This window comes from Physella acuta, unplaced genomic scaffold, assembly GCF_028476545.2.
Source record: "Physella acuta isolate Inbredline_101_S28 unplaced genomic scaffold, ASM2847654v3 ptg001849l, whole genome shotgun sequence".
NCBI lineage: Eukaryota > Metazoa > Mollusca > Gastropoda > Physidae > Physella > Physella acuta.
The window spans coordinates 1-8,246 of record NW_026733358.1 but is presented as its reverse complement, the minus strand read 5'-3'; positions in this window follow the sequence as shown (position 1 = coordinate 8,246).

Below are 8,246 nucleotides of genomic sequence, written 5' to 3'. Positions count from 1 at the left end.
GGCCGAGACCCAGCAGAGCTTAAGTATCAGGGCCGGCAATTCCACTTGATGCGGGCCTGCCATTTGATACCTGGATCTGATTCCGTCTGGTGCTGTGTCCCGCTCTACCACGATTCTGGTCAATTTGATTGGTTAGCCTCGACTCTGGAAAACTCACATCGCAGTCAGTTGAGGCTAAATTGAATCTAATTCCTTTACACTATTTCTTCACAACGCACCCTGGTGAAACGTTTTTAATACATATTTTTTTTTAGTTTTCTAAGGGATATTAAATTTGTTTACACGTAAATTGATATTTACTTCCTCTGTTATTAAAAATTAAACTTGATATTCTCTAGAAAGTATTTAAACAGCAACTTTTACACTTGTTTCGCAAATTGTACAAGAGTTGGTGAAATCCACATTTGACGTTGATCTTCCGAGGGGTAGGAATTATAAGGAAGTATTAGAGTTTTTAGTTCACGCTATATTAAATATACATAACTAGTGGGGTCGTATATTTGAGATGTATTCAGATTTATACAGAGCTAGTTGTGTCGTAAATTTGAGATGTATACAGGGTTATACAGAGTTATACAGAACAAGTAGTGTTGTGAATTGACGATCAAATAGATTAAATCAAGGTTAACTATTAATTAACACTTAATTATCAATTATCTTATAAGCATAGTAATTACTCTCCCCCCCCTCCCATCACACACTTCCCTGTATTCTACAATTGGATAAACTGCTTTTACATTGGGTGCATTGCACTAAAATATTCCTGCACTGCTTGATGCCAAGGTAATTCTCAGATGTTTTGTTTTCCCATAAAAATATAGACCGTTTTATTATACAAATAACAAGACAAAAGAAAAGAATTTCTAAAGTAACTGTAATAAACTTCGCATTGAAGTTTTTGCAACCATTTACTATGAGGCGAATCTCTGTCAATAAATCCTGTTTAAAAATTAAATTATAGAACAGATAGATCAAACTATACTGCAGTGGTAAGCTGCAGAGTGGTATATAAAATGTGAAATTAATATAGTGGTTGACATAATCTCGTATTAATATAGTGGTATATAAAATGTGGTATTAACAAAGTGATTTACAAAATGTGGTATTACTATAATGGTTTCTAAAATGTGGTATAAGCAGAATGGTGTTTAAAAAATTTAAAACATTAAGAAATTATAAAAATTGTAAAAATTCAAAACGAAAGAGAGAAGTACAGCACAATATCAACACGTTTTCAGAGGCGAAGCGACGGGGGGGGGGGGGGGGGGGGGGGGGGGCGGGGCGGGGGGGGGGACACATTTCCCCGGGCGCCGACCGTGGGGGGAGGGGGGGACGCCAAAATGGGTTGGAAAAATAAATTGAAAGGTTGAGAGGAGATGCAAATCAAAAGTTTGTCCCCGGGCGCCGGGAAGGGTCGCTACGCCTCTGCACGTTGTCCATTGATTTATTATGTTACTGGAGTTGGAAACTGTTATTATGTTACTAGCTCCAGATTGCAAACAACATCAACAGAATAACATCAAAGTATGCAGGGCTTCAAGGAAAATAACACGACGTGATCCACGTCTACAGATAAGTAACACGACGTGATCCACGTCTCCAGATAACACGACGTGATCCACGTCTTCAGATAACACGACGTGATCCACGTCTTCAGATAAGTAACACGACGTGACCCACGTCTTCAGATAACACGACGTGATCCATGTCTATAGATAACGCGACGTGATCCACGTCTTCAGATAACACGACGTGATCCACGTCTTCAGATAACACGACGTGATCCACGTCGTCAGATAACACGACGTGATCCACGTCACCAGATAACACGACGTGATCCACGTCTTCAGATAACACGACGTGATCCACGTCTTCAGATAACACGACGTGATCCACGTCTTCAGATTACAGGACGTGATCCACGTCTTCAGATTACACGACGTGATCCACGTCTCTAGATAAGTAACACGACGTGATCCACGTCTTCAGATAACACGACGTGATCCACGTCTTCAGATTACAGAACGTGATCCACGTCTTCAGATTACACGACGTGATCCACGTCTCTAGATAAGTAACACGACTTGATCCACGTCTTCAGATAACACGACGTGATCCACGTCTCTAGATAAGTAACACGACGTGATCCACGTCTTCAGATAAGTAACACGACGTGATCCACGTCTTCAGATAACACGACGTGATCCACGTCTTCAGATAACACGGCGTGATCCACGTCTCTAGATAAGTAACACGACGTGATCCACGTCTTCAGATAACACGGCGTGATCCACGTCTTCAAATAACACGACGTGATCCACGTCTTCAGATAACACGACGTGATCCACGTCTCTAGATAAGAAACACGACGTGATCCACGTCTTCAGATTACACGACGTGATCCACGTCTCTAGATAAGTAACACGACGTGATCCACGTCTTCAGATAACACGACGTGATCCACGTCTTCAGATTACACGACGTGATCCACGTCTTCAGGTAACACGACGTGATCCACGTCTCTAGATAAGTAACACGACGTGATCCACGTCTTCAGATAACACGACGTGATCCACGTCTCTAGATAAGTAACACGACGTGATCCACGTCTTCAGATAACACGAAGTGATCCACGTCTTCAGATAACACGACGTGATCCACGTCTTCAGATAACACGACGTGATCCACGTCTTCAGATAACACGACGTGATCCACGTCTTCAGATAACACGACGTGATCCACGTCTTCAGATAACACGACGTGATCCACGTCTTCAGATAACACGACGTGATCCACGTCTTCAGATAACATGACGTGATCCACGTCTTCAGATAACACGACGTGATCCACGTCTTCAGATAAGTAACACGACGTGATCCACGTCTTCAGATGACACGACGTGATCCACGTCTTCAGATAACACGGCGTGATCCACGTCTTCAGATAAGTAACACGACGTGATCCACGTCTTCAGATAACACGACGTGATCCACGTCTTCAGATAACACGGCGTGATCCACGTCTTCAGATAACACGACGTGATCCACGTCTTCAGATAACACGACGTGATCCACGACTTCAGATAACACGACGTGATCCACGTCTTCAGATAACACGACGTGATCCACGTCTTCAGATAAGTAACATGACGTGATCCACGTTTTCAGATAACACGACGTGATCCACGTCTTCAGATAACACGACGTGATCCACGTCTTCAGATAACACGACGTGATCCACGTCACCAGATAACACGACGTGATCCACGTCACCAGATAACACGACGTGATCCACGTCTCCAGATAAGTAACACGACGTGATCCACGTCCCCAGATAAGTAACACGACGTGATCCACGTCCCCAGATAAGTAACACGACGTGATCCACGTCCCCAGATAAGTAACATGACGTGATCCCTTGCATATGTCTGTGTTCATATAGTGGAAACATATCCGGCAAACAGGTTCGCCATGTACACAACCCTTAAAGATATAACGACTTTTTCCTGTAATGTTTATTGGTTTGTTAGTTTGTAATGTAAAATAAACCGGGAGTGATCTCCCCTAAACTTTCTCGAATATTCTTATATAAAATAACAGGGGATGGGAACTCGGGCTATAGACATGATTTTTAATCCATTTTAAATACTTAAAGTTTTAAAAATAGAATAAAATCTTGTAGACAAATTAATTGCACACCAAGTGAACGCCAAATAAAAAAGCGCATAATAGTGCGCAATATTATTATTACTTTTAAAATTTACATTAGTTTTTTGAGAAATCGGAAGTAGCGTAAAGTACTACTTCCAGTCAACGGAAATGACTCAAAATCTAATAGAAGGTAGAGAATTAGATCTTTTACTTACATATGAAATTTCATTTATCTATCTGAAATAGTACTCAAGTTATAGGCTTTTAAAAAATTCAAAGTAGGAAAAGTACCACTTCCGGTTATCGGAAATCGCTCAAAAGTTGATACGGATCTACGATTTTGATTAAATACTTATATATGAAATTTCAACAACCTAGCTGTAACGGTACTCAAGTTATCGTGTTTACACACGGACAGACAGACACACGATTTTTTTTTTTGCACGATTACAAGACTTTCTCTATACTTCGTATATACGAGAAAGTAAAAAGCACCTCTTTTTAGACCATGTGATCCATTGGAGAAATGGAGTAGAGTGCACATGTTTCTTGACCTCTATAATCAAACTGTTACATATTTAACGTCAGTCTATATTCCAACTGTTACATAATCAGACTATAATCAGAAAGTTGCATAGTTTGGTAGGTAAAGTTCCTTTATAGGTAAGATGAAGTAGAGTTTATGTTTCTTGAACTCGCCTCTTAAAGGGGCAATATAGTCAGCACTGTGCCCAGCGGCTTAACTTTTCCCAACGTAAGTCAGGAACCCAGTTGGGTGGACTTAGGGATGTTCCACAGTCAAAAGTCCGAACCGAAATACAAAATCCTTACCTTCGGGCTTGCAGACAAGAGCACTACCATTAGGCCACGCCATTCCACATAGATTGGTAAGTTATAATTAAAATCAACATAAGACAAGGTAAGCCTGGGTTACCGCAGGGTAGAGAACATTCTTACTTCATTACTTCTGAGCTAGTCTGTCCATCTAGTCCTTTTTTTTATATAACTTCGTTCTTAATTTTAGTGTTGGAAGGAATCCCCTTTAACACAATTAAGTATACGTGTCATCTAATTATGCGCCATTGAGGCCATTGAGTCCGACTTAAGTCTGCTTTTCTTTTTGGATTTGCTTCCGTAGCCTTTGTCCAACCAAGAACAAACTACAAGGCAGCAGTTGTCTCTCCTAGAAGAATGCCTGACCCCAGCTAACGAGCCTCATCTGCCCGAGGGTTCGAACTCGAGACTTTTCGGGTTTAGCAACCACGAGCTTTACCGACTCGACCACGCCGACCACCTATCTAGTCTTGTAACCCATGATTTTGTCCAATCTTTTGGGGACATCCCTCGTGGGTTTTTTTCTTCAGACTAACTGGAAAGTGATCTTGATGGTTGTGCCAGAGACGTAGCGAGGGGGGTGCGGGGGGTGCGGAACGCACCGGGTGAAACCATTTAGGGGGGTGATGCCGAGGCAAAAAAATAGCAAAATATATAGAGAAAAATGATAATTCCACTTAATTAAGAGATAATTCGAGTGTTAAATAGTCTTTTAAGAGGTGCAAATCGAAAGTTTGAGGGGGGGGGGGGGGTGCAAATCGAAAATTGAAAGTTTGTCCCCGGGAAGGATCGCTACGCCTCTGAGTAAGGGGTGACACCATTAAGTGCCGCACCGGGTGACATCCGATCTCGCTACGCCACTGGGTTGTGCCGCTGCCTAAATCGAAATCCTGTACCATTTATTCTGGTAGTTTATTTACAAGATAATGATGGTGGCACTTTTTTTATGGTGTGGCTTATGGTTGTGACCACTTTTGATGATGGTGATCACTTATAATGGTGGTGAGCGCTGTTGAGAGATAGTGACCACAATCGGATGTTGGTGATTACTTGGTGACCACTTATTTTTTTTTCAAGTAATAATAATTTATTTCATGGTTTTACAAAGCTTAGTGTTAGGATTAGTTCACATCAGGAGGCTAGCGTTAGGCTTAGTTAATATAAAAGGAGGTTAATATAAAAGGAGCTTCAATTGTAGGCCTATATATAGTAGTTAAATGGAGAAAAAATAATTGCATTAGTTAGAACTAGACTAAAATAATGTTTAAAAAATCGGTTTATTTTGAATGCTTAATTTAGGTTAAATAATTTTTTTTTTGGTGACCACTTATAATGGTAGTAAACATTACTTAAGTATGGTGACCACAACCGCAATTTGATATTGGTGATTAATATAAGACGTTGGTGACCAAAGTCTAATGGTGGTGACCCACTTTTTTATGGTGGTAACTGTTGTTTAAACATTGTGGTGACTCAAGTCAAATGGTGATGGCAACATGTTATAAATATAAGGCACACCGTTGTTTTACAGAATGTCTTCGTGTAATATTGTTAACGTTTACACTTGGATCACAGTTGAAAAGAGTTTAAAAGTTTTATCGTGTAGTTACATCCCCTGTTCTTTTTGTTCTACCAAAAGAATTTACTTCCCTTCTTGTACATTTAGAAATAGGATACTCTTTAAGACGTAACTGAATATATATATATATATATATATATATATATATATATATATATATATATATATATATACATTATTAAATTGCTGTTAAGAATGTTTTAGTTTCATGCATGTAATATATTATATTTCATTATATTATTTCTTTATCAAAACATTTCTCATGAATGTTAAAATCATTTTTATTTCACACCCAGACAGATCGTTTGTCTTCAGTGAACAAAAACCAGGCGTTCCTCCTATTCCAAAAGTCTGTAGCGACCAAAAAATCAGAAAACTACAGTGGCTAAATATGACACAAACATTTTTCAGATATCCGATATTTGTAAGTTCAACAGAGTTTCTGATTGATTATTCCTTGTCTTACTGTTTAGTTAAAAGTAAGTGAATACGTTTTGCTTTAGTAACTAGAAATAAGGGTTATTATTAAATCTTAGCGTGTCACATCCACAGTAAGAGTTAATTTTTTTTTCTTGGTTTTTTTTTTACGACGAATTTAAAAACTGTTCAGAGATTTGATGTAGACAATAAATTACAAACCAGTAGTATCGAATTAAAGTCGAATTAGGTGAGCAAACGGTTTTTATGTTATTCAAGATGTGTAATTTTGAAGAGTATAATTAAATTGTACTGATAATTTATAACAAAGAAAACATTACATTAAAAGTGACCCAAGCCAATGAAGATTGTTAAATAAATAAACATTGACAGATACTGATTATATACTAGTTAGTCACATACTCATTCGTCAACAGGTGTCCGAATCTGCAGTCTAATTTTTCATATTCATGTACTGTCTTATTTGTTTGACCTTTATAGAGCTCGGCCTATTTTAAAATAAGGTTCATGGAAATACTTAAAAGATAAAAATTACAGAGGATTTACAAAAATACAATGTAAGTGTCTACACAGTGGCGGGTGTCACCCGGTGCGACACTTAATGGTGTCACCCCCCAGAGGCGATTGTTGTAGGTTTCGGTAACCGATGACTAAGCAGAACAAGGGACGGAGTCATGCGTCCGTGTGGTAGTGTAACTGGTGGCTCATATGAGCGGCCCAAGACTCCTGAAAATTTTTGCTGTCGCCGAATGGTGTTGTACTGCTATACGGTCATTGTCACCGATAGACACGTTTACGCCAGGCGTTAGATATCTTCTCCCCCCCCCCCCCCAAGTGTTTTTTGTTTTGGTCGTGAGTGTTAATTGAGTCAAGGGAAAGTTCTCGAAACTGGGTACTAAATCACAGCATTCGGTTATCAAGCAAGCGTTCTAACCCTAGCCTCCCCCCCCCCTCCTCCTCCTAAATGACATCCCCCGCATAGACACAAACACACAACAAACACACATTATTTGTGTCAAACAATAATATATGAAAGTTTAAAAAATAAAATATATTCGAGTATATTGAAAAAAAATATACCTTACATTTCAATCATTTACTTTAAAACTGTAAATGAAAATGTAATAGTTTCAAATTTTTAAAAAGTCTTTAATTTATTGTTGGGCGGCGTGGTCTAGCGTTAGAGGGGTCATCCATGACGTCATAAATGACGTCACACTCGTAGGGGGGGGCGGGGGGTCCGTAATTTTGTGACGATGTGTGATGAGGGGGAGGGGGGGGCTCAGATGTTGCGACGTCACATTTTTGCATTATAAAAAAGCAATGCTAGAAAACGAATTTTAGACGTTATTTCGCGTTTTAGAAAACTGTTTTAATAAATTGTAAAAGTTTAGACAAGATTTTGGAAAATATCGATGTTTAAAAAAAATTCAACTGCAATTTTGAGGGGGGTTGTAGGTTGAGGTGTGACGTCATTTTAGGGGGGGTCTGACTTTTTGTGACGACGTGTGACGGAGGGGAGTGGGGAGGTAAAAATGTAAAAAAAGCGTGACGTCATTTATGGATGACCCCAGAGCGCTAGACTGCTAACTCGATAGTATTGAGTTCGAATCCGGGTTCAGTCAGTAGAACGTCCCTGAGTCCACCCAACTCTGATGGGTACCTAACTCACGTTAGGAAAAGTAAAGGCGGCAGGGCATAGTGCTGACCACATTATCCATTTATATTCCGAAGTCAAGAAACAT